The sequence below is a fragment of the Falco peregrinus genome, chromosome 3, assembly GCF_023634155.1.
Source record: "Falco peregrinus isolate bFalPer1 chromosome 3, bFalPer1.pri, whole genome shotgun sequence".
Lineage (NCBI taxonomy): Eukaryota > Metazoa > Chordata > Aves > Falconiformes > Falconidae > Falco > Falco peregrinus.
Genome location: NC_073723.1, coordinates 68,748,676 through 68,775,686, shown reverse-complemented (window position 1 = coordinate 68,775,686; position 27,011 = coordinate 68,748,676). Strand labels below are relative to the sequence as shown.

At 39.4% G+C, this 27,011-nt stretch overlaps 1 long non-coding RNA gene across 2 annotated transcripts in view; it reads left to right on the top strand.

Moving 5' to 3' along the window:
* The window catches only part of LOC114011199 (uncharacterized), a 44,101-nt gene extending 23,031 nt beyond the window's left edge, over positions 1 to 21,070 (top strand). Inside the window, exons 4-8 of one of the 2 annotated variants that reach the window (XR_008746651.1) lie at positions 33 to 136; positions 2,385 to 2,570; positions 15,283 to 15,339; positions 16,833 to 16,982; positions 17,721 to 21,070. This is a non-coding gene — a long non-coding RNA (uncharacterized LOC114011199). Of the gene's footprint in view, positions 1 to 32; positions 137 to 2,384; positions 2,571 to 4,443; positions 4,582 to 15,282; positions 15,340 to 16,832; positions 16,983 to 17,720 lie in introns of those variants that run through there. The other variant, XR_003553045.2, reaches the window with a different exon arrangement.
* Positions 21,071 to 27,011: the final 5,941 nt, after the last annotated feature.

Below are 27,011 nucleotides of genomic sequence, written 5' to 3'. Positions count from 1 at the left end.
CAGAATTGTCAACATTAATCCTCTTCTTCCAGGTTGCAAAGCAGCTGTGAGAATAGATGGTTGGACCCATTGTCATGGTGGTACAATACTGCTCAACTGAAGTTTTCCAGCGGTAAAGGCTCTGCATATTGTGATGGTTCTGAAAATAAGATTGTGCAAATATGTTTTGTGACATGTTAGCACTTTTAAACTGTACAGCAGCTTTTGTCCTGCTTACTTATAAATGGTGTCCACCACAGCTCTAGGTGGTGGCTGGAAGGGTTCTTGTTGTTTGCGCTGTGAACAGTAATGCGGTGACATATACAGCAATGGCTCCTTCTAGGATGTTAGGAAAACTTGAGATTAAACCATAAACAGTTTTATCAGATTTATTTTCATTATTTTCATTATATTTCATTACTGAGAGCATAATTGACTATGCTTAGAATTTATCACATAATTTGGTATTGAGAGCAGCCCTGAGGAGAAAGACTTGAGGGTGTTGGTGGACAAGAAGATCAAAATGGCCCAACAATGTATGTGACAAGCAGGTCAAGGAGGGTGATTCTGCCCCTCTACTCTGCTCTCGTGAGACCCCACCTGGAGCACTGCATTCAGGTCTGGGGGCCCCCAACATAGGAAGGACCTGGACCTGTTACAGGAGAGAGTCCAGAGGAGGGCCACAAAGATGATCAGAGGGCTGGAGCACCTCTGCTGTGAAGACAGCCTGAGAGAGTTGGGGTTCTTCAGCCTGGAGAAGAGAAGGCTCTGGGGAGATCTTATAGCTGCCTCCCCTGTACCTAAAGGGGGCCTTGCAAGAAGGCTGGAGAGGTAGTATTTACAAGGGCATGTAGTGATAGGACAAGGGGCAATGGCTTCAAACTGAAAGAGGGTAGATTTAGATGAGCTACGAGGAAGAAATTCTTTACTGTGACGTTGGTGAGACACTGGAACAGGTTGCCCAGAGAAGCTGTGGATGCCCCATCCCTGGAAGTGTTCAGGGCCAGGCTGGATGGGTCTTTGAGCAAAGTGGGTCTAGTGGAAGGTGTCCCACTAGAACTAGGTGATCTTTAAGGTCTCTTCCAACCCAAACCATTCTATGTTTTTATGATTTATTTAAATATCTAGTTCTTTAAGATGCACAAAGATGTGCATGTGGTGGATGTTTCATGCAAACAAACTACCTCAAGGCCTGTAAAATAGTGAGTTTCTGTTTTTGTTGTATTTTTTTTTAGTGGGATTTTTTTGTTTGTTTTTTTTTTTTTTTTGTTGTTGTTGAGTCTTTGGCACTGGAAAAAGTACTGGAGTACTGCTCAGATATATCTGGGACTTTTTTCCATTACAAAAGATACTCACTTTTGCTGTTTTTTTGGTTTTGTGGGTTTTTTTTTTTCTTAGTAATAGAGGACTTGATTTTCTTTCTTTCCCTCTCAGCAAATAATTTTAATTATTTATAAGCAATTTTAATATTTTTAATCTACAATCCCCACTAGATATTTCTTGAGCATCTTAAGCTGATGCTGAAAATAAATAATTTCATGATGGTAGAGACACAAGTTTTGGGGTCCTTTGCCTCCCGTCTAGAGCTGTTTGAGGAAAATCACCTTTTTATTTGCTGGATTAGAAGGATTCTGAGTCTCGTTGCACTTGGAGTATTCATTGGCACTGTTGTAAAAATGAGTTAGGTGGTGCCTAGAGTGTATTCAGGAGTTTAACTGCATAATATTTTAATCTGTACTGAAGGCAGGAAAAGAAGAAAAGTTGGACTATTAGGTTTATAATGGGGTTTAGAACGTGTTAAGTTTTAATGAGTTATCTGGAGCGTAAAAAGGAACAAGCACAGAATCAAAGTAAGGTTTGACAATTGTAGCAAAAAATAGGAGCGCTACTGCCTTATTTTTGATCCTAAAGAAGGATGGCAGGATGTTGTTTTGATGTTATTGGAAGCTGAAACAATGCAGTCCTTGATGGAAGATGTAGTAATGTCTGAGGAGCTAAATGCTGATCTCAAAGATGCTTGTGTTGGGAGAGATGAGCATGCATAAGCAAACATGATGAAGGATATACCTGATATTATACTTGCATAATAGCATGATGAAGAAGGTATTTGCCTTGACTACTTTGTGCTTACAGCATGCCATTAAGTGTATCTTTAAGACTTACATACTTTGTCTGCTTCAGTGGTTGAGCAAGATTTGTAGCAATTTATAGTTAAGTAGTATTCATTATTATTTGAAAAGCACTGGGGGGTGGGGAATGGGTGAGAAGAGAAGCTATGGACTTGGAATTGATAAAGCACTTGTCTAATCAGCAATGCAGTTACACTAACTTTTCTGAGAAGACCTGATTTTTGCAGCAAAGTTTACCTACTTCGCAGATTACTCTTCTCTTTCTCATACTAACAGGTCAAGAGAAAGGAGATAGTCAAGATACAGCTTCAGGAATAAGAGAGTCTAGACATCTTGTCTAACTGTTTTTCCATGATGTCCCTCGACTGTGGCACTTACTCCCCACATAACTTAAAGAAGGCCAAACTATGTGCAGCAAAGTCTCTCTTGACAGGAAACTTAATGGAGGTGATACACTGACAGGTAATGAATGTTAGTTTTGGCTGCAGTGTGCTTGAATAAGAACATCTTGACTCCCCCCCCCCCCCCCCCCCCCCCCCCCGCTCCTAATTTTGATGTATGTGCTAATCTGTATGAGACACCTGTCAGAATTCTGCCAGTCAGTTGACACAGACGTTGTTCTGTCTCTGCTTGAGAAATGTCTTTTTTTCTCTGTGCCCTATGAGAGCTTGAAAAGGAAACGCAATGACAAAAAGTCTGAACTTGATAACTCATAAAGAGGCCATGCAGATAGAAATGGGTGCCTTTATACAGCCTTTAAACTTGTGCTTTGTTTCGGAAAAAAAGTTACTGCTTAAACTTGTTTGTTTGTTTTTGGGGTTTTTTGGGGTTTTGTTTTTGCTGTTTGCTTTTGCTTTTTTTTAAAAATAAATGCAGTACAAAAAGTCTTGGGATTAATGATGAGTACTTCCAGTTCTGGCAGTTTTTAAGAGAGTTCAGTGTAGAATTTAGACCTTACCTGTGACTATGTAGGTGGCTTTTCTCCTCAGATGGACACATCTGATGAGGGGCCTGCGAGCAGCATCATAAGCTCTTGATTCGTCACTTCTATTAGACTTGTTCTTAAATCTTGCAGGGTCATTTAAGGACCTGAGGGTGCACTTAGGTATCTTCCTGAAGGAGTTTGCTCTGAAACCAGAGCTAAAAACTTAAAAGAATATGTGTGGGGTTTTTTTGTTTGGTATTTCCACCCCCCCCACCCCCCGCCTCCATCTGCTAACAGGCTGGTGAACCTTGATCTTTCCAAGCTTTATTCTCTAGAGTTTTGGCAGGCTTCCTTACTTCAAGCTTCATTGCAACTGCACATCCAATGAACAAAAAAGTGCTACTTGACCAGTCACGAATAAACAATATAGTCCACTTGGCCATGAATAAATATTTCACAGAAAGATCTGTGTGAATAAAGATATGAAAAGATATAAAGATTAAACCATTGTTTAAATAGTTTCCAATGAGATGTGAAAAGAAATCATGAGCAGTGCTATCACTGAAGAGAGACTGAACCGGCTCTGTTCAATTATTGGTTAAAGATTGTTTTTGTTCATGTCCTGATATTTGTTTCAGTAATGTTCTGTCCCTGTGAATGTATTTGCTTGCCATCCTGTAGAAAGCAGCTTAAATCGTGTGCAGAGAGGTGCAGTCCAAGACTCCTGATGGAGCACTTAAGGATTGCAGAGATTTGTATTCTGAATAAGGAGATCCTCATTTGTATGTATAGACTAATATCACGGTACACTTGGCTACTGCAGAGATTATCAGTGTTGGTTGGGTTGTTTGTTTTGGTTTTGTTTTTTTGTTGTTGTTTTGTTTTGATGGGTCCAGTGATAGAAATAAAAGTTGTATTTAAGCAAGCATTGCAGTATTTGATTCAGGAATAGAAATGTGGTAGTTCATTGCTAGCCCTGGTGTGTAGCTGTGATTAGTAGTAGGTAGGGTGTTGTCATTTGATGCTGCCCATAGAAAATATGTTGTAATGAAGTTTGTGGTAATAGCAGAAAACCACACATCTCTTACACCAGGTTCAAGAGCAGCTACAGTTTGTCCTCTTTTTTTCTATTAGGATGTTGTCTTTGATGCAGACACTGCAGAATGAAAAGCTGCTTTGGACCCTTTCCAGAAAGTTATTGAAATCAGTCTTCAGTAACTGTATTGGCTTTTACTGTGTACCAAGGTCGCTGAGCTGCATGAGCACACAGCCCTGTTAAAAACAGGATTTGAGTATTTTAAAAGGTGTCTTTTTACAGTTTGAATAAATAAGCAGAAGCCTTATAAAAATATGCTGTAGGTATAGTATTTGCTACTTGTGTCCTGATCTACCTGTTTTCTTCCTCTCCAGCTGTGGTCCTGCTGATCAGTTTTGATATCAGTAGCAGCCTTCTGACATTTGTCACATCAAAGCTCTGAAGAGAAGGAAGACGGCAGTTGCCCCACTGTTTTTTGGCACTGATAATTAAAAATACAAGTGTCTATCTTTTGGGCGGGCTGGTGTTTTGTCTTTTTATTCAAAGGAGGTGGTAGTTTTGGATAAAGGTGGTTGTTACTTTCCTGGTGAAGTGTTATTCTTACCAGAAACAAAATCAGTATGTAAAAAATGGACTCCTCTCTGTCTAAAGCTTTGTGATAGCTGTGTGTTGTGCTGAGCTTTTTCAGCTCTTGAGTAAACTGGAATTTCTGGGTTAAAAAGGAGGTTCAGGTGCCAAAGTGGCTTTTACTATGCCCCGCTGCAGTGCAGTATTCCCTCCACCATAGTGTTAGGCTTGGACTTAAGTTAATCTTCTACCTGCATCAGATCAGTCACCTGAACAAGGTGAGTGTTAGGACACTAATATAAGAAATGTTTGGAGGTAGATCTCTTTGTTCTCTCGAAGCATTTTACTTCATGCTCACAGTGATATGCACATTCAGTAACTGAGCCTGGGTGGAGGCAGGAATGAAGAAGTAGAATTAGTTGCCTCGTGGCTGGTTTTGTTTCATGTTTTAGGAGTAGGTCTTGGATGTCTAGAACAGTAGTGTCAGGATCGCTTGCTGAATCTCAAGCCTGTAGGAAAAGCAATTCTTGCAGAGTGCTTTAGGCTTTTCACTGGGATCAGGATATGTCTTTAATTTACTTACACTACATATGTGTAACAGAGAAGGACAAAGCTCTATAGGAAATGGCTTATAACTAAAATTGGCTAGGATTAAAAAAAAAAAAAAAAATCATTGTGTGAATGCCTGGAAGGGACTGCGGCCTATGGAGAATGTATGGCTTGCAGCTGAATTTCTCATGACCAAAGGCCAAATATTTACTTTTTCAGTTGGCCTTTTGTTTTTTCATGCTTTTATTGAATATTGCTAAGGACAGATTAGCTGGCCAAAGCAGCTTCAAAGCTGTAGTTATCCCTTATCAAGGGTGAAGACATTCAGCCATTATTGTAGGATTTATATGAACTATATCTGAGTATGTGCAGTTTGTTTTATGCCTAGAAATCCATAGAGCTGACCCCTGCCTTCCTCGCAGTATCTTTTTGTAAGGGAAATTTTTTCAGATGTACTCAGCTGACTGGGTGCCTTCAACACAACAGACTTATTAACCACTAAGCCAGCATAAAAATTGTAAGTGCAGCTGCTGCAGAAATGGACGGTGAGGAAACATGAAAACTGTGCCTGAAGACAGAAGAATAAATAACAATATGGTGGTAATTACCTCCTGTAGGTCTTGCATTGTGGTAGTCATCAGAAACTTATTTGCTCTGTCTGTCTTTCCCTCTGTCAGTGATGAGTTTCCTTCATGCCTCCATACTGCCTGCAACCTTTTAGAGAAGTTCTGAGGATTGTAGCTGAAATGTTAAGAGTAATTTGATAAAACATTGCTGTAAATTCCTGTGGAAAGAAATACATTTATTAATTAGCTTAGTTGAGTTCTGGCCAAATATATCTTCTTCTGTATGTAAATAACTGGATGAACAGATAAACAGTTGGGTAATTTCCCTTTACCTTTCTCCAGATAGGACAAAAGGTAGCAAGCTGAAATGGCTAAGGAATTGGAAAACTGTTGCTCCAGCATTTACTTTTTTTTACCATGGTCAAATACCTCATGCTCTGCATAAACTGCTGAACACTTGCTTCTTGTGCCTGACCTTGTCAGGCTGAGCAGCCCTCCTAGAGAAAGGTCAGGCTTTTGAGGCAATGGTAGGTTGTTGCTGGCATGAGTCAGGGTGGGATGAAGTCCTAATGCCTGTACCTTCAGTGTCAGCTGGCATTCTCTGTAGATGTTCAAGGAGTGGGAGATCAGCAGTTCCAAATCAGACCGACGCGCACTGTGGCATATTGGCCTCTTGGGTTTGGCAAATGACATGCCTTGTGTCTGAAGTTTGGGTTCTGACTTAGGATTAGTGGTGTCTTGCAAAAATTCAGCCTAGAGAGTTGTATAAGAGTTATACAACTGAATATATATTGTAAGCAAAAATAAGAAATCAGAAATCAAAGTTTTGGAATTGAGTGAATCATAGGAATTATGGTAAGCTCAAATGACTAAGCAAAGCTATTGAATTTGATGCTCCATCAAGATGTAAGAGTGTATTCGGTGTGATTGTGACTCAGCACTTGTGGGTGAGTCATGCCTCATCACTGGGACCTCAGTGCTGTTGGTTTTCTGGCTGAAGAAGAAAAGAGGAGGTGGGAAGAGATTTAAACCTACAGAGAAAAGTTTAAACTTTGTGAATACGAAGGAGCGGGGGAAGTTTTATACCCACTTATACTATTTTTCTTGACTCTTTATTTTTAACTTTTGAATATGGGATTTTCAGTGGAATAAGACAACTTTTCACAGAAACTTAATTTATAGTGGAGGTTTTCATATTTTATTTTGCAGAAAATTAATTTGTGACTATATTTGAACTGTTAAAAGAAACCTTTAAAGCAATGCGGTTTTCTTTGTCTGTGGCTGTCTTTCACACACACGAGTTTAAAATACTTCCCACCAATAACTCGGTTGTGGGAAGACAATAATAATGGAGTGGGATTGAAATCAGTAAGTGCAAAAAGGAGAATAAAGGTCTGAGGATATACAAACATTTAATGAAGTATGTGTAGTAGAAACTGCAAAACAAGAGGGTCTTGCCAGCAGTGACAATATTCTGAGAAGGTGAGGCAAGCAAGGGAAATGAGAGGTCAGAAGCAGTGTGAAATCCCACCTTAACTCCGATGTGTCTACGTGTTCATCATGGAATAAAGGTGTCATGGTATGGGTCCTAATGCTGTATCCAGCCAGAGTGAGGGTCCCTTGCCTTCAGGCATAGCGATGGTAGCGAAGATAGTGTTAATCTTTTTGTGAAGCTTCAGGCTTCTTAGTAGAGATGGGTTTGCTTGGGAGGCTGACTCGTGTGTGTTGGTGTGTTAACCTGTTGTACCAGATCTGGGGATCAGAAGGGAAGGTCCTTTTTCCTTACCTGTTCTATTTGCCAAGTCTGGCAGAGTCCATGGGGAAGTTTGGTTTGTGTTGTAATGTACAGCATGGTTAGCTGCTTGGGAGCACCTGGGGAGCCCAAGTAATGAGTCCTTTGCAGTCCCGTGGGGCTTAGGTATTGGCAATGCTAAGGATTTTTCTTCTCCTTGCTGTGTCAAATTGCGGTTGTGTCTTTGGCCCTTGTATTGCAAGTTTCAAGTACATTGCAAGGTTTGAGCAAATTCTTTGTGGCTGTTCTGTGCAAGGCTGCGTAGTGTAGGCAAGCAACCTGCTGGACTGTGTGGCTGTTGCACCCTATTATCTGAATAAAGTGGTTCGATGTCATAACCCGTTCCCATCCATGTATATGGTATTAGCTATATGTACAGATTCAGCCTAAAATAAAGAAATTCCAGAAGCAGCATCAGTTAAAAAAAGTTGTGAAATCTGTGGGGTTTTTCCAAGCGCAGCTCTGTAGACCATTTACTGCTTGTCATGTGTTGTAAAATACCTGCAGTGTCAGTGTACATAGTCCTTTTTTTAAAATCACAGAACGTGATAAAATCACTGAATGTGGCAAAGACACTGTCATATGTGCTCATTGCTTATTTTGATCTCGAGACTCTGAGTTTGGTTTTCAAATGTAAGTGCCTCCATAGGATTTGGGAATCTCTGATGGGAACGTGGTTTGGTACGTTAGGTACAAAGGCACTCAAGTGTCCCTACTGTAAGCTGTGGAGGAAGCTTTGACTATCTGACAATGATACATTGAGGAACATAAAAGGAGGTGATTAGAGATAGACAAGGTCTGTGAAATAGGTCTGGAGGATTTAATAAATGAAGACAGTAATTTTAAAGGAATGTGTCATTCTTTTCTTACACATACACTTTCAGTACTATGGGGACTTATTGCTGGCATTTGATTTTTGTTTAGAATTACATAATATTTCTAATGGTTGTGCATTTATTGCATATAGCTGATACTCTTGTAGATCATTAGGTAATGATGTTTAAGTGGTGACTGAACTAATGTGGAGCTAGGCTTAGTCTGGTGAAATAGATACATGGCAAAGCCCAAAAAAACAGATTCAAAACCTTTTATTTCAAAAAGCCCATAATGAGTTTTATGCAAATTATAAAGGAGGATATCTTGGTAAAGCAGGAAGAAATTAATACTTCCTTTCATCCTTGTTTTGTCACAGCACATTAATCTGGTGATGCCTCTGGCATAAGAGCATCTGTGTGCCAGTGTGAGCCCATCTACTTCTACATCTTTGGAACATGCTGGTGTCATACTTTCAGATGAGATCATGTAATGTAGGCCTGGAGGTTCTACTTCAAAATGTTATCTAAGGTTTTAGAATTTAAGAGCTATTCAAAGCAACTTTCAATTTCTATACTTGTAGTGAAAAATAAGTGGCAAGGTAATAATTTAGTAGGTTCCTTCATTTTACTCCCCACGAATCATGATAACAAGCAGCTCAATTTCATACACTACAGGGTGCTGAGTATCTGGAGTATTTTATAAGGTGACCAGAGAAAATAGTTCTGTGTCTCATTGGTGTTTGGAGGTTTCAGGCTTTGGCTTTTTTTCCACCTTAGAACAAAACTGGACTGTTTTGATGATACTGCACAACAAAATTGCACAGAAGTTGTGCATTTTCAGTTCAGAAAGGCCAAGATTTTAATTTCAGCTACTTTAGCTGGAAACTGATCCCACTGCATCTTGGATATCTTCCTGGTGAAAACTTTGACCTGTTTCACTGGAAACGTTGTAATTAGCTCTCATTCCAGCCTCAGAGTCTTTTAAAACGAGAACAAAGCAGCAAACTGCTAGCAAATCTGAGCCAATAAAGACACAGTGTGCAAAGTATTAGACCCAAGGTCGCTAAGGAGCAAGGCTGTAATCAGGGCTTTAAGACCAGAACCAGCTTAGACTAGAAGTCCTGTTGGTTTGACCAAGGCATTTGTCAGTTCTTCTCAGTTGCTTGTCTAGGAACACCCCCAAACGAAAACCACTGAGATATTAATAACTGGATACTTTTCCGTTTATACTATTCTGCATGACTTTTCACTTTCTAAATGTTTCTGCTGACCTGAAGCCAGTGTGAAAATATTTCCACAGCTGGTTTGCTTAATGTGGTTTTATTCAGGTTTCAATGGGATGGAAGCTATTGCAGTATTAGATACAAAGCATTACAAAATAAAAATGAAATGGTGAGTTTTCTTGTCAGATAATGGCTTTGTTCTTCCAAGAGGCACCAGCCTCAAAAATAACCTTTTCAATGTCTTTGTCTCTGTCTGCAAAACAATGACTGCTTCTTTAGTAAGGAGTTTCTGTTACTGTTTGGGAGGCAGATGTTAGGAGTAAGGTGAGGCTGTATTTGTCCCCTCAGCCCCTTACCTTTAATCAAATATTTACTCTTTTATTAGTGTGAGCTTTCAAGTATTCTACATTTGAAAGAAATAGGAAAAGCATGGGTGATACTTGATAAAAGCACAGTTTGGGGTTTTTTTGTCTGCATTCTCCTGGTTTGTTGTCTTCACCTCTCTGCTGAGGTTGCCCTTGTAAGACTAAGACTGAAGGCAAGAGATGCCATTTAGACTGCAGACACTTCTATTTGAAACGCTTTTCTCTATCTAAGCAGGAGTAGATATGCTGGAAAAGAGGGACTATTTTTCCAATATTTTTTTTTTAGGATGGAGAAGCTCTTTGATTGGGAAGAGGCCATATAGGTGCTAATATTCCCTTTCCACCATTTACCAGCTGAACCAGTCTAGCTATGCACTTCTGCAATGCCTGAACTGGTGGTGTTTGGAGGCTCTAGGAATACCTCTGTTTTTTATTATATGCTGTTATATAAATGATACGCTGTGAATGACCTTTCTTATGCCATTATTCATTTTTTCCTGGAGATCTTGCAGCATTATTTTTTGTGGTGTCCTCCCTCACATTACTGCAGCAATAAATGGATGTAAAAGACAAGTGTATCTTATTTGTCTATGTCCCATATATAGCATGTTAGGGTGCCACTGTTCTCTTTGCTTCTGAGAAGTGGTGACGATATAGTAAAGGTGGAAGTTGTTGCCATCAAATGCAATACAGTCCAGTTATGTGAAGATCTTTGTCACTTTAATTTTCTGCGTTCTTTGCTCGTAAAGAGATACTGGAAACTTTTTCTTTGCTCTTGAAATATTAATGTCCATAGTTGTTACTTTATATTGTATATGTACCCAGGCAGTTAGTGTTGCTTTTCATTGTTACTGGCCACTAAAAGAAAGGGTCCAAAGTATTCATGGAAGCCTTTTGTACTCCTGACTTTGAAGAGTACTTTTGTTTGTGTCTGCAGTTAAACCTGTGCATATAATCAAGTAACCATGCTTTTAATTGATTCTCATTCCTTGCTACCCGCCCCCCCCCCCCCCCCCCCCCCCCCCCCCAGTTTGTAGTCAGCATAATTAATAGCTTTTTTGCATGGAAATTGAATTCACTTTATTGTTCATACGTGTTGGATTTAGCATGGCATGCTACATACCAATAGTCAACAATAAAGTGCAATGCTATTCACAAGTATTTCTGTAGCTGTTCTACAGTCTTTGATAGGGACACATTAAATAGGTTTTGTTAATTTTGGTTTAGGCCTTGAGACTTGAGGTATAAAGCAGGAAAACTGAGACATGATGGCAGAGACTGACCAAATGAGAATGATCTTGCCTTTTTTTTTTTTATTTTTTATTTTATTTTTTTCCCCGCAACTCCTTTTCTGATACCTCACTTCAAAGGAACATCACTTTCAAATTAACATTGCTCATGTCATCAGTTTTTCTCAACAATAGTTGCATGTTTGCTGTTTAAATAGTTTCAAACCCACTTATTTCTTTTCCGTGAGCACTTTGCAATAATGCCTATCTCTTCCTGTAAGGATCTTTAGCTATTGAAATACAGGTATTAGTTTTTAACTGGTTTTAAGGTTGGTGTGTGGAACTGGGAGATAACAGGTTACTTGCAGGTATAAAGGTGGAAGGCCTGGGATTTCAAAGCATTTTAAGACTTGCCTTCAATTAGTGTTAACTCAATAGTTGGTGCATTCTGCTTAGGTATGGGCAGAGTGTTCTCTTCCCTCTGTGTTTGCTTGTATATGCATGGAAATCGGTGACTCCTTCCTTACACTCTGCCTATCAAATTTGCAGGGTCAGAAGAGTAAGGTGGCCACTGGGACTCAAGATCTCACCTAGTTACCTTGGTGCCTTATCAGTAAAGAAGGGTGGTGTCCCTGGCCATGGGGATGTAGGGCAGAAGCAGACTTATCACCAGAGAAGCTTTGTTTCCCAGTGTAGTGGGGTCTGTTGGAGCTGGGGCCTCATTTATGTAATTGTTTAAACGGAATTATTGCTGCATGGGTACTTCTGGAATATTAAGCAGTTGTACTGCAAAAGCCTTGTCTATATAAAAGAACAGTTTCCTGAAACTGTACAGTAGTTCTTTATACTATTCTAAATATTGATCAGTTTATAATCAGTAAGAGAAGTTGATCAGCTTGCACCAAAACTGGAGGGTGATATTGGTGCCCTCAATAGAAATAAATTATTTTTCTCATTTATTATTTGTTGTAAAATAAACCCTCAAAGCTCAATGTTTGGAAAGCATTTTATCTATATGTATGTATCAAATCAAATTAACTCCTTGTTTCAGATTATTTGCTTGGGTTTTGTTCTGAGGTTTTGGTAAGTTACCTTTGTTACCAAGATCAGCTTGGAATTGGAGGTGGCCTGTTTTCAACTGGAGAAGCTATGCAGGGAATTGTTCTTGCTAGATCAGTGAATGAAATGCACAGGAAGCAAGGGAGATAGTCGACTACAGAAAATACTTACAAAGAGCAGTGTGGTGGGTTGACCCCAGCCAGCACCAAAACACCTGCCCTACCTCTCCCTCATTCCCCTCTCAAATATGCGTAATGATTTCTTGGGAAGACAAATGCCATAACAAACATCCCTGTGTTCTGCCCATTTCTCTGAGCTTTTATTTCTGAGCATAGTGTCGTATGGTATGGAATATCCCTTTGGTCAGCTGGAGTCAGCCATCCCAGCTGCGTCCCCCCCAAGCCTCTTGCCCACCCCCAGCCAGCCGGCCTCCGTGTGTGTGAGGTTGGAGGGAAAGCCTCGGTGCTGTGTGAGAACTGCTCAGCAACAGTGAAAACTGGTCTGTTACCAACACTGCTTTAGCCACAAAGGTAAAGCAGAGCACTCTGCAGACTGCTGTGAAGAAGGTTAACTCCATCCCAGGCAGACCCAGTAAAAACAGATTTTAGGAAATGGTTTTATTAATGTATCTGTATTTACATCTTAACAGTACAAAAGATCACCATCAGAGATTAAGTAAGTGAAAAGAAGAAAGAAATCTACTAGGTCATCTCCCAATTCCATGCTGACTTTAATTAGTATACTGCTGGCCATAAATGAATGAAAAGATACATTAATGACTGGAATATTTCCTAGAAAGCATATGCTTTTTCATGATGGAAAGCGTTCGACCTTTAATTACAAGATTAAAAATAGGGTGATAGGTTTCTCAGGACAATATGTGCCTTTGCCTATTAATTTCTAATTATTACTGATGGTAGCTCAGACAAAAGTATTACCCAAAGAACAGCAGGATACCATCTGGGATCTCATTTCCATGTAAGAAGTGCTCAGTGAGGCTTCTCACTCAGTGGCATTAAAATATATTGTTCAGTAAATGTGGAAGAAAGGTCAAAAGGTCTGAAAGCCAAAAATCTGTTCATGACTCTGGGAAAGCTTTTAATTTCTGTTTCAGGAGCAGCTGATTCTGTTTTGATACAGTTGTAGAATTAAACTTGGATGAAGAATAGTGTGTTTAATTGGATGTTTACTCATCTGGTTCATTGTGACTGGTCACAGTTGTACATGCTACTTCTAATAATGTATGTTCTGCCAGAGCTCCAGCGCTGACTTCCCTGGTCTCCTGGAGAAGCTGGAAAAGGTGGAAAGTACAAAAGAGATTCAGGATGTTCTCAACAAATTTGTTCTGTTTGCAGAAATGCATTGCTAAAAACATAAAGCTTTGCTCAGAGATGGAGAGTGTTAGCCACTCAGAAATGCTATGCTCAGAAATAAAAGCTCAGAGAAATGGGCAGAACACAGGGATGTTTGTTATGGCATTTGTCTTCCCAATCAGTACATGGGTGAGGAGCTTGGCAGTTTGCCCTTCCTGAAGCAAGCCCTGCCTCACAGAAAAAGTGATCCTTTGCAGACTCTGAAGTGTTCTCTGTGCACATCAGTTGCTGCATGGGAACCCACCTCAGAGGTGGTAGGCCATGGCAGTCGCTGGAATACCACCTTGTTTTATCCTGATCTGTTGCCCCTGTGAAAACAATCCACAACTGTTGGTTTTGCTTAAATCCATGTTGGGTTGTGGGCTCTTTAATGTAACTTCACTATGTAACTCTAACTGAGGTCAAATTTCTATTTAGACATTTATAAATAGTTACAAATGAAGCTTGAGCAAAAAGGTGCCTTCCAATTTGTTTTGGTATTTCGTGTCTAGATTTCTTTCTCCTGAGTTTGAAGTACCTGTGGTCCTTACAGAGAGATTTCCCCTAAGTCCTGGATGCCTCTGATAAAAACCTCTCCTTATCTGTCTTTTTGTTGTTAGGACCTTTCTACAAACGTAAGTGCCATAGATGATTCTGTTTACAGCCAGATATCTTTGTACCGTGGTGAGGATTTCTCATTCTGGAGTGATGCCTAAATAACTGAAGGGCACAGGAGTGATGTAACTAGCTCTGAGTGTTTGGGAAATTACGGCTATTTCCCTTTTGTTCCTGGTTAACAGCTGATAAACGACTCTTTCTTCAGTTTGTGCTGTTGAAGCAGAGTCTGCTAGTATAGTCGTGTTGAATATTGGACCAAATACTTATATGCACATTCTGATGAGCTCTTGATGTCTTTTGCATTGTTGGTTCTTGATAATTCAGTATTAATGAAGATGGTGCAATTAGTAATAAGCCCCTTTTTCTTGGATGCATCCTCCCTGTTTATGTGTCAATGCCAATGAAGGGAGAAGTGACAGAAGGTTGAAGTGGTTGAATGGATTTTGGCTCATCCGTCTCCGCATGAGGGCCAGACTAGCTCTTTTTAGGCTCTGGAGTTTCATGAATATGGCTTAATAAATGGAAAGGAGCAACAAAATATACTTCTTTATATAGGTTGTGCATTTAGCTGACTTATTTACTGCATACATTTGTTCAGTATGTGCACACATGCATATGCATAAAACATGCATTGCACGTATATGATCTCTAGACATGTAGAGGTGTTAAGTATCAGCTCCTTTGGATTCAAGTAGGATATTGGGTATTTAAAGTCTCCAAGGATTTCTTTCTAGTTTCCTAGACAGGAATGTAGAATAGATATTGCGTGTTTAATTTGAAACCCACAGAGTATGATCTACTAACTGGAGACTAGGAAGACTAATTTAATGTAAGTGCCCCTGTATCAATGCTTCGGATAGAGGTTTAGGATTTTGGAAAAAAAAGTTTTGCAAAATATGTTAAGGTTATAAAACTGAGAAGCTTATACCCACCCAGTCACTCAGAAATTACTGGGAGCTGAAATACAGTCAAGAATTTGATGAATTGATATGAGTTAGCAAAAGCAATGTCAATGCTAGATGCACCTTGATGCTTGCATCACATCTCATGAATTCTATTAATTCATACTTTATTTCAGGTAGAAAATCTTTCTGGCTGTGGCAGTGCCTTTATCAAGTACTTCAGTGTGCCATAGGTAGGTATAATGTATAGGTAAGGGACTGATGGTTTATCAGTGTTACTGTAACTGTTTTGTGTCTTCATTTTTATAAAATTTTCCATGGTAACTATCGTGCTGTCAGCAGACAGGCAGCCACTCTGTGATCAGCTCATTGTAGACAACTGTAAGAGATGTGACCTACAATGATTCCTCTTGGAGTTCTTACTGTGATTTTGTTTTACCTTCCTTAATCTAAAACGGCCTCTGTGGCTATGCACATATTTCTGCCTTTCACATGGGGAAATCTGATGCTTGACACAGAATAAATAACACGCTGTTCAATACTGAAAATGCAGATGGGTGCAACAATGCCTTGCAGTCCTTCCCTGTGCCAGAAATAGCAGAAGGCATTTAGATTTCCCTCAGCTGGCTTTTTCTTGGCAGAGAATTAGATGGCATTAGAAGCACAGCAAGATGCAGTGGGTTTCCCAGGGCCAGCTGTAACTCAGCTTTGTGGACCAGCCATGCCTGGATGACCAGCAAGGCAGAGCCAGTACCTTGCTTTTGCAGGCCTTGGTAAACGTTGAGCTGACCTGCATGTCTAAGATCTTGAACAGGTTGGCTAAAACGCTAAATGTGAAGAGCACAAGATGAAATGTGATAATAGCCCACTGGATTTTTTCACAGCTTCTAACTCCCCTTAGTGAAGGCAATCCTTGAAACTAGATACCAGTGCCTAGTGCCTGTAAAAAGAATTTGAGCAAAGCAAATCCTCCGCTCTCCAAGTGAAGGATTCTTCCTCATGTGTACTGTTGGTTAACATTCTTTTGTGTGCAGAATGCTGGAGTAATACGTAAGTTGTACGAAATACCCCATGTGTACTGAACCTTAGAAAAGGGATGTACTCTCTTTTTTTCCCTCTCAATGTAAATATAAACAACCCTCCAACCCCCCAAACATTTAAATACTAAGTCTTTATTGTGGAACAACACTTCTTTTTGTTACTGCATTGAAAAAGATTTTGTATTTCAGCACTGTAAAGATGTGCTCTTTTTCACTCAGGCAGACTGTAACTTACAGCGTGAATGACTTCAATAAAAGTGAATGCTGGTTTTAAGTACGGTTCTGTAAAACACATCCTGAAGTAAAACCAGACCCTTCTGTGTGCTGCATTTGAGTTATAAACCAGCAGGATCTAAGCTGAACTAGAAAACAGCAGGATCTAAGTGGGAGCCTTTTAAGGGAAAACTAACCTAGGTGATGTATAGTGGGGCAATCAAGACTAATTCCTGCTGAGTCAGCACTAGGCTATGCCCCTAGGATGGTGCAAGTGATAACTGATTGTGAGGATGCTTGGGGAGAAAGAGAGTAAAAAAAATGCATGTAACAGCACATTAATAAAGTGTGTCTACTCTTGGAAACACTGCCATGTGTTGCCATGTGGAAACACATACATAGGAATGCCATAGTAAGCATTCAAAACTTCAGTTCATGCAATAGTCTCCTGCACCCTGGTCTCCCCCTTACAGTGTTGCATGGTGCTTGCTGCAGTGCTAGTGCTCAGGTGATGATAATGCCTGCCTACCATTTATTGCGGTAGCATCATTATACTCGGGCAGTCTTTTATCCAAGTACTTCAGCCTGAAACTGCCTCAGAGCAAAGAAACTCAAAGAACGAGGTGGGTGACTGGTCTACAAGATAAAGCACAACTGCTTCAAGGTAGAGTGGTGCTTTATTGTTTAAAAGGACAGTGTTAATCAGTGTTTTGAATAGAAATGCTTTGTGTAAAGGGAAATAAAGAGGGATGTTCTGTGAAAATCTTTGAAATAAAAGTTACTGTAGTGGAAGGAAGTTGGGATGAATATACTTTTCCAAAAGCTGGAACCACTGCACGGAGTTTAAAGTGTTGGGCAGATTTGCAACAGTTCATGCTCTGAACGCTTCCATAGGTTTTAAATCTGTTTTTGTTCCACAGTGGAGTTAGAAAGGGCTTTCAGGAGTTCTGTGGATTGTATTGGAAAGTTTAGATTTTAATGTGTTTAAGAGTCAGTGCACGGTGATTCTCTTCCCATGAACTTGGTTGGAATCTGCACTCGTGAAAAAGCTCCAGCTTTGACAAGGGTCCATTTCCGTGCAGGAACAATGGGCTTCATCAGGTTTTTGGTACTTTTTCAGCATTCCTAACAACTTGTTAGGAATGACAACCACTGAGCCAACTTGTGCTCAGTGCCAATGAAGAGAAATTTGAATCCTTTTGGCCTTGTCAAAACTGACACTGAATCCTACGCAGCCTGTCACCCTCTCAGTTAATTGGGTAGGATCAAGAGTGAAAGTGGACTGTCCTCTTTGCTCTGACAAAATGTGAAGGCAAATATGACTTAATTAGCTCATCGCATCTCTGCTTTTTCTTTTCCAGATACGGTTGATGGACGCATAAAAAAAATCAAGTTGAGATTGTGCTGACACCTGTGCAGTTTCACGACAGCATCTGTATTGCCTGTTCGTCGACAGTATGCAGCTCCTTGGTCTCCCTGTGGATGCTGAGGAGATCAGACTGGTTTTCATCCATTTCACCTCTTTCATGTCTGACCAAAACATTTTGAGTTCAACGGTCACAGAATACTCCCTGTGGTGTGCTAGCCCTGATCTGCCTGCATGCTCAAAGGAGGACAGCAGTTATAATGATGACTGGCTCCCTGGGGTGGTGCACAAGGGTGAGAGGTTACCGAGCAAGCTCATCCACAGCCTGTTTGTAATCCTTCCTGCGTGACAGACTTGAAAAGCTCTCTTATGTAACTGTATTTCTTAAAATTATTCAAAATCTATTCTTTCATTTTTGGAGCTGAATAGAGAGAGATGCATAAAGATGTATTTAAAGAGCCACACTATATCTGATTTAATAACACCTTATTTTTAGTAAAACCCCATTATTTTTAGTTAAATCAGTTAGTGGAAGAATCACAAGGAAATAGCAGCCCAACTTGCTGTAAGACCTATATATTCTGCTAAGTTTCTTTAACCGTAAAGAGTGTTACTGTATAATTCTCCCTTTGGCAAGGTGTATGCATCACCATGATGCATCTATAAACAGAATGTGAGGCGGCTGTGCTTCGTTAGATGAAGCCAGTAATTCACTAGGCACTCAGACTGGCACTGAACTCTCCTCCAGGATGGGGACTGGGTGCCACTGGTGTTCAGGTCAGGGGAGGCAGAGGGCATTTGGTACCCCAATGAATATATGCTGCCATGCACACCAGTGTCCTACAAAGAAAAAAATATAATCTAGCAGTAGTACATGCTGGTTTGCGTAAGTGGATGTGGCTGCTCTCCACGAGTATTGCACTCTAGTGTATTTTCAGCATGCTTGTTGTAAACTACTTGTATTGCTCAGCAGATACTCTGTGCTCTGTCCTCCTGAAAAGTGTGAACAAATTGCTGTGGTTAATGATTATAGCTGCTAAATGTTTGTTTCTGATCATTTCTGCAATATGTTGAGTGCTTGCAAAATATATATACACTTAAAAAAAAAAATCACCTCCTGTTCAAAAGCAATTTTAATTTGTCAAAATTTTTATCTTAGGCTTAACTTTGCTTCAGGCTGGACACGGCTCATAGGGGATAAAACTTAGGCAGGCAAGCATCTGAACAATCAGTTTCTATTGAAGTAATCTTCCCAACCTTAGGTACCTTTGAAAAATGATAGTCTGATGATTTCAGCCAGGAGAGATCTTTTTAGATAACATTTTTTGAATGAGGTGTCTGTAAAAAAACACACACAGTGTTCTTTATACTCTTAAAACTTTAAAATCTTGTTTAATACACAGAAAAAGTACAAAAGTATACACTAATACTTTGTAAAGTTAGAGTGGAGCCTAATGAAGAAGGATTCCTCTTCAGAACAAGAATGCTGTAGCACCCAGGTTCATTTAAAAACTGCTAGTGAAATTGTTCTTGGAAATCACAGGAAGTTTTCTTGGCAGAGTTAGCACACATACTTATTAGCGCATTTCCATGCTTGAAAGGGTTACAATATTACTGTAACGTTTTTTTTTTTTTAGAAGAAAAAAAACCCCAACAACCCACTATCTTTCTTTTAGCAGGACTATTTCAGAATCTGAAATAATGACATAATGAAAACCACTGCTTTTTTTCCCCCTTAATTCTCTCCTTTATTCGCTATAAAAAAGCAGTATGTGCCTTATCTATTGTCTAGTTTCTTACACACTTTCATAATCCAAAGCTTAATCTCATTCTACATCCACCTCTCTTCTCGTTTTTATTTTTGTTGCAAAATATTGGAATTCACTTTTCTTTTTTTAAGGGTGAAACACGCTGTGTATTTTTAATGTTACTCCTATGCTGTGTTCCTCAGTTAACTGAGCCCCTAGTTTAGATTTACATGCCTGATAATGTCACATATCTTCTCTATTTTAAGGCAAGAGGGCAAAAAGCAATATTTATAATCCATTTCTTTATTCATGTTATTATGGCATTTCCTATTTTGCATGAAAATATTAGCCCACAGTTTATTAACTTTTTGATTACATCAGTGTGAAAACCTTGAAAACAACTTTGACTGGAGGGAGAGGTTACCATCTTGCCTAGAGTGTATCATGTTATTAACCTGTCCTTTATTTAGCAGACATCAATAATGACTGTTCGGTGAGACTGTAAGTGAAGTTTCCTGTGTAAATCACTAGCCATCATCTCACTGTGACCCACTATCTGCTGGTAAACTGCAGTTCACTGCACGTCATCTTCTGTTTCAGGTGAATTTTTCTAAAATTTAAAAAATGATGGAGTTTTCTAAAAAAGTGTGTAAATTTGCACACAACTTAGTTTACCTTGTGTAAATTGTCAACCCTAGATTAAATTTACATCCATGAAGGATCTTCTTATTTCTGTCAGGTGTAGAGGATTAACTATAGCCATTTACAAATTTTTATTGATCATAAACTTGCTGCTTTGCATTAGAACGTTTGAATATCTTTTGTCATAAAATTGAAAGAATATTACTAACTTTGTTTAAATACCTTACATCATTAGTGTGTACAGGTTTTTTACCTCTACCTCTGCCTTTCTTTTGAAGAGTCTTCAGAGCATGTTCCGAACAGTACACAAACATGACTAGACTCCCTCGAAGTCAAAAGCAATACTTTTAATTGGCATAAGTGGAGCCACATTGACAAAGGATTGTTTCTCCCACCAGTGAACTGAAGCCCCTCAGGAAGGGAGGATCAGTCTGTTTCACCAATTTTCTGGCTGTGTGACTTCATTGATTCCCATTGCACAACCATGACACATGGAGTGGAGAATTGGGCCCTAGGCAGGGTGGCTGCATGGTCAGCTCTGTGTCATGCTTCAGGATGAGAAGTGTAGAAGGAACTATATGCTCTTCTCATGAACACCTCTGCAAGCTGGGCGCTGTCATGACTGGATGTATCTCATCTGGTATTCACTTTGAAAAGGGTACAACACAGGAGAGAACTGGCCACCTGGTATGGAAATGCAACCAGAGGGGCAGGGGAGTGGGTCAAGGCTTAGTATGTAGCCATGCTCAGGAAAGCTTGTTTAAGCTTTCTTCTGTAGTCAGAAAAAAGCAATATACTTCAACTAAACTTCACCTGGCTAGGAGCATATCATCTCACAGAGGGTGTTTTTTGCATCATACCTTATGTCTATAGCCACATCCTATAAGTAATGCAGAAAAAAGTCTTCACTGAGGTATTATAAGATATAGTAATCAAATAAAATTGCAAATTTTTGTCTTGGAGATTTGTTGCTGAGTTAAATAAAGATAGAATAATCTTGCCTATAGAAAATATCTCATTCTGGAAAAGATCTATTTATTGTTTCATTGCCCATTTAATTTTCTAAATAATGTATTTCATCAATATGTACTATAATATAGACAACAATTGTTTGCCTAGAAAGATTTGGTTTTACTGATGACAGTGCACAATGAATGATGAGAACATCCTCAATATATCTTGAAATATATGGCAGCATGTAGCAGGAAATCCTACTTGAAAAATTCAAATTGGCTTGAACAGGAGAGTAGCATCAGATGGGATTCAGGCTGTGTTACATCTATAAAAAGGTACTGGAATGCAGGCAAGTTTGCTAAGTTGAAAGGTCAAGTTCCTTCTGCAGATGCATGCCAGAATTAATGTTAACTTCAGTCTTCCTGGTTCTTTTGTTTGGCAAGAGCTGAAAGTGAGCTTATTATTTATGAAGTCAGAGAACACTTGTAGGCCTAATCCAGATGTAGCTTGCCCAGGGCCAACAAGCAAATGCCACTAAAGGAACTGGACTGGGGCGAGAATTTTGTCTGGAGCCTGCACTGATTGCTTTGTGCTGCCATTCTTAGGCTGCAACTGCTGTCAATCATTTTGTAATCAAATAATGATTGTGTAGTGTTTTGCAGCAGTAGAGCTCTGGTTACTAAGATCTCAAGTTCATGAGCTGAAGTTCCTAAGCTTGAAGGTTCTGAGTGTTTATGCGTCTGGTTCTGTGAAAGAAGACAGATGTAGAGGCATGGGAATCAAGAGGACTGTGAAAGTGGTCTGAGCTGATTCAGCATGTACTGGGTTTGGCTGCGGGTGGAAAATTTGGCTAATTTGCTTCATAACAGCCCATACAGTGCTGTGGTTTAGACTCGTGACCAAGACAACACTGCTAACACACTGATGTTTTAGCTATTGCTGAGCAGTCCTTGGACAGCATTGAGGCTTTCTTTGCTTCTCTTTTCCCCCTCAGAGAGTAGATTGGGGGTAAGCAAAAGGCTGGCAGGGGCACAGCCAGGACATCTGACCCAAACTTGCCAAATGGATATCCCACAGCATATAATGCAGTAAAAACTGGGTAGCTGTTGCTTAGGGACTGGATGGGTATTGGTCTGCTGGTGGTGAGTGATTACTTTTTTTCTTGCTTTTTCATCACTTCTTAAACTGTCATTATCTTGACCCACGAGTTTACTCATTTTTTGCCTTTCCAGTTCTCTCCTTCGTCCTGCTGGGTGTATGTGTATGTGAGCGTGAGTGACTGAGTGGAGGCTTACCTGCCAGCTGGGGTGAATCTGCCACAAGCACTGTGGTTTTGGAATGAGAATGACACTAGTGAGGATTCTTTTACATTTAATGCTCAGTGAGCAGTATCACCTTATGAATTACTTCCTGCATTTTTCTTTCTCATAACTGTATTATTAGCTGTAGCATCACCGACTCAGCTTATATTTTGGCTAGTAAGGTCAAGCTTAGCTAGTTCTTGGTGTCATAGAGGCCAAAGTAAGGTCAAGTATCAGTTGCCAGCAGACCATCATATGTTTTTTCAATTGATTGAGATTCTGCAGATAGTCTGGGTGAAGGGGCTGAGGTATTCTCCCAAGAAAACATCTTTATTCCCAGAGGAGAGGGTCATACTCACACAGTGAGTCAGTCCTCTTCCTGGTCCAGCAAATCATGAATCACAGTGTATGAAGTGGCATAGCTTCAACAGGAAGGTAAATTATCTCAGACCAGACAGCCTGTGTATGCTGAGGATGTTCTTTCTGCGAGAAAATATATAGATTTCAACCTTCTCAGGCAGAAGAGGCTACGTTGCATAGTGCTTTCCCAAACAAGTGATTTAGCCACTGAGCTATTGGATAAAAGCAGTACTCCAGCAACTGAACAGCAGCAATATTTGTGGCAGTAATGTTTTAAAATGCCTAATTCTAGAAATCTGTGGGAAGTGTGTGCTGTGCATGCCTCTCAGATTAAATCCTTTTAGGGAGCTGTGAAGAACATTTAGTCCTGTATGAACGCTGGAACTGTGTGGTCCCAAACCAAAGGGTTCATGCTCGTGTTTCTCAGTGTCAGCTGAGAAACATTAAAAATAGGATGATATGCTTTAATTTACATGGGAATATAATCTATAAGGTTCTTTATTACATTTCTGTAAACTGTGGGATTAACTCAGGTAATGAGTTACTACCAACTTGATTCTTCATTTATTGGTTAGGAAGTTTACACAGAAGTAAGGATCCAGATCCCCACTTCCTTAGGAAACCGGACAGGACTTAACCAGTAAGACCAAGGAAATTAGTTTAAATATGAGGGTAAAAACTTAAAGAATAAGCTGGGAGACAGAGCTTTGTGTAAAGGGTTTGTCTTAAATTGAACTAGTAAATGTGAAACACATCAACCTTTCACAGATATGTGTTTGTATTTTCTTTGTAATTTTCTAGCTTGGAAAATATAAAGCAGACCTTATTTTGTTTTGCATTTTTGCAACAAAATGAATGTTTATTTCAATACATTAAAAAAGAATCTTTTAACATGTCAGATTATTTTATTGAGAAATTTTCCATTTTTGAGATTTGCCTGTATTGGAACACTTTTCCATTTTGAATACATGATTTTAGGAACTGGGTTGCTTCCTATGCTTCATACAGTACTAAAGGTTTGAAATTCTGGCATTGCCTAGGAAAAAGGAATGACCATTATTAGTGACTTTATTCTTTAAGTCAACACTCTTTTCCCCCGGCAGTATTAGCAAATAAATATATTACTTATTCCTTCACATAGCTTTATCTGTAACAAATACTGAACTTTTGTAGAATTAAAATAGACTTGCTATGTCTTTTTCATCTTATTAAGTTGGTATCTTGTATTAGTCATAATTTCAGTGTACAAGATACAGCTCTACAGTAGTCCTTGTTATCAAGTATGCCATGGTTGAATGTGGTGTGACGTTTAAATTAGTTGCAGGAAAAGAAAACTCTGAAAAAGCTTCCAAATGCAAAGATAAATATGTACATACACAATTACCTCACACTCCTGAGCATACTTAAATGTGGAAACTTGAACAGATTTTGCATAGGTAGTTGCTTTTTCAAATGACTTTTCTTGTGATTCAGACAAGGGAATTTTGTACATTAGGTAACTTTTATCTTTGCTTACTAAAAATTTGTTCTTGTTGCTCACCTAAGTGTGCTCAAATATTTTTGTGTGCTGTCAGCAGGGATATATGTGTGTATGGGAGAGAAGGAACATTTGTTCTCAAGATTGTATTCACTAGGAATGAGTTAGATGAATTCAATTTTATCTTTTTGTGTTGATGGTGTCTAAAAGCGTGAGATATCTTTCTTCACTGACAAGTTTAGGAAAAGCAAAAGGAGATTCAAACACCCATGGAGATTTTCCCTTCAAGAGTCTGCTGGTAAATATCAATACTGTTTATCAAACTGGCTGTTCCATCATCACTGGGTCAACAACTAAAAGAGCAGGCTTGCTTTTTTATGGCAGTGTAGGTAAAAATGATCTTACCCTCCTTTTTGGCTTAGCTTTCTGCTTTTGGCTTCTGTTCCTTTGTTCTTTACTCCATCCCATTACCTTGTTTCAGCAATAAGTCAATGTATTAACTTTTGCCTTGCAAGCATGTTGGTAGTTAATACACAATTTTCTCAATTAGAAATCTTGCTAGACTATTTACGTGTTACCTGGGACATACTACTGTATGAGGAATTTAAAAGTTCACAGAAATAGTTGCTTTTTCCTAATGCTGAATAGGAATTTTATTATGCAAAACACCACCTTATACCAATCCTAAATATTTTTAGTTTGTGGCAGTACTGCTGCTTTATCTTTCACAACTTTTCTTGATTGCCTTTTGCAGTAAGACTTTAAAGAAATATATTTCTGTTTCCTCCACCTCCATAAAGCAGAAATGAGCATAATAGTGATAGAAACAGATGTTTTAAGCTGTCATCATACCAAACTAGTCATCTGAAGCCTTGAAGACATATTTCTGTAACATTTTATTTTGACAAATCCTAAAAGCAAAAACTTAATGGCTGAAAAGACCATAATTTCAAAGGCAGTATGGGCCAGGCAGGGATTACTGTGTCCATAATGAAATGAAAATAATCTTTTTGTTTTAGAAAACTTACTCAGGGATCAGTGTGCAAGTGCAAATGCACATGGATTGTTGAAACAGATGCTTGCTCTGCAGTGTGTCGGTCTCCTTCATGTGAAAGCCCCAGGTAACAAAAAGAAGGATAAAAGTTTTAAGGGCAGTGGCTGAAAGACTTGGAGCCAAGCTGATGAAGCAAAAAGCAAAATCCCTGTCTTTGACCCTCCCCAAGAACTGTAAAGGGAGTGGTGCTGGAAGATGCAATTTGCCGATGTGTGTCTGGTGGAGAGGAGACATAGAGAAAAAGGATTAGCAAACACACCTGAAACGTGGTTGCGTGGCTCAAGACGTGGTGGTATGTTTAAGACGCATATCTAATAAAAACGAGAGTAAAAATTGTAGACCACTTATCTAAACATGGAAAGAAAACATTGTAGAAAAGAGGGAAGAAAGGCAGAGGGGACTGTGCGTCTCTTCTGGACCGTGTGAGACACAAGGTGTTGCTGAGGTTTCTGGTGAGCTGGGAGACTGTTTCTTTCTCAGCACAGTAAACATGTTTCTATGATCCCAAATAGCAAAATAATTGTTGGTGAAGATATACATTAGAGGAGCTTTGGATGTAAGGCATGGTTGGTGGAGGCTGCTGATGGGAACGGCAGTGAGGCATGGCTTGCAGACCGATGGGCACCTGGCTGAGACAGTTTGCACCAACAGATCAGTGCAGCCTACACCAGGCCTTGAGATCTAGAAGGCTTAAGCCTCAAACTCTGAGTGGTGGTTACTGGAGTGAAGTGAAAGCAACCAGCTGGCTGAACAGTTGCTTCCCCAAAGGGAAAGATTCAGAAATTTTATGGCTTTAATTACAATTTAGGAATTAATTTTTGTTACTCTGTTTACTTACCTTGTTTTCTCCTTTTTAATGAAAATGTTAAGCTGTTTTACTTAAATTTGTAGATGGGCAGAAGTGGTTGCTCTGAGTATAATTAGTATAATTTTCCCACATCTCTGCATAGGTCTTTAAGCAAGTGTCTATCTAGGAAGTCCCATAAAAGTGAACACAGCTCTGTACTTGTCAGCTGAATTGTGGTGGGAAGGTTACACTGAGAAGTGGCTTGGATGCTTGGCTAGCTGAAGCAGTGACATATTGATTCCTGGGAAAAGGGAATATAAATGGTGCATATAAATGCATCAAATCCAATGCTGAATTAAGGCTTGATTTCTGCTTGTGATGTTGCAGGAAGGAGACATAATCTCGATTTCAAAGACATACGTATCTCCATGTGCATTTCTAATAATGAGATGAACTGAGACTCCTGTATGTTTATATTCTGTTTTAGGGTAAGTTAACAGTAGTTATATGTGAAGTAAAAGAGGTTTTAATTATTTTTTTTTCTTTCTCCTGGCAAATCTGTTAGTGATCTTTTCTGCCCTGAGATGACAAGTGATTGCAAGACCCTTTCAAGAGCAGGTATCTGAAGAACCATGTGCTTTCAATGTGTACAGCCCTTACCCTTATATGTAAGCAAGTACTGCCTGTGATAACAAATCTGTCATGCTAGCCAGGAATTTGGGAGATGTTTTATGTGTTGCTGCACTCAGAGAAGCTCCTTTCAGTAGAGTGGATTAGAAAACTACTTGCTGAAGAACCTTATCTATGACATATTTTAGGTGATGGCATTTTGATTGTTTTAATGTACTTAAGTTTGTGTTTCTCAGCAGAGTAACAGCTCCGGTTCTGTTGTCATCTCAGTTTTATTACGCCTATACCCAAAAAGCCATAGGGATAGAGGTTTTTTATTTCTGTTTTTCTGCT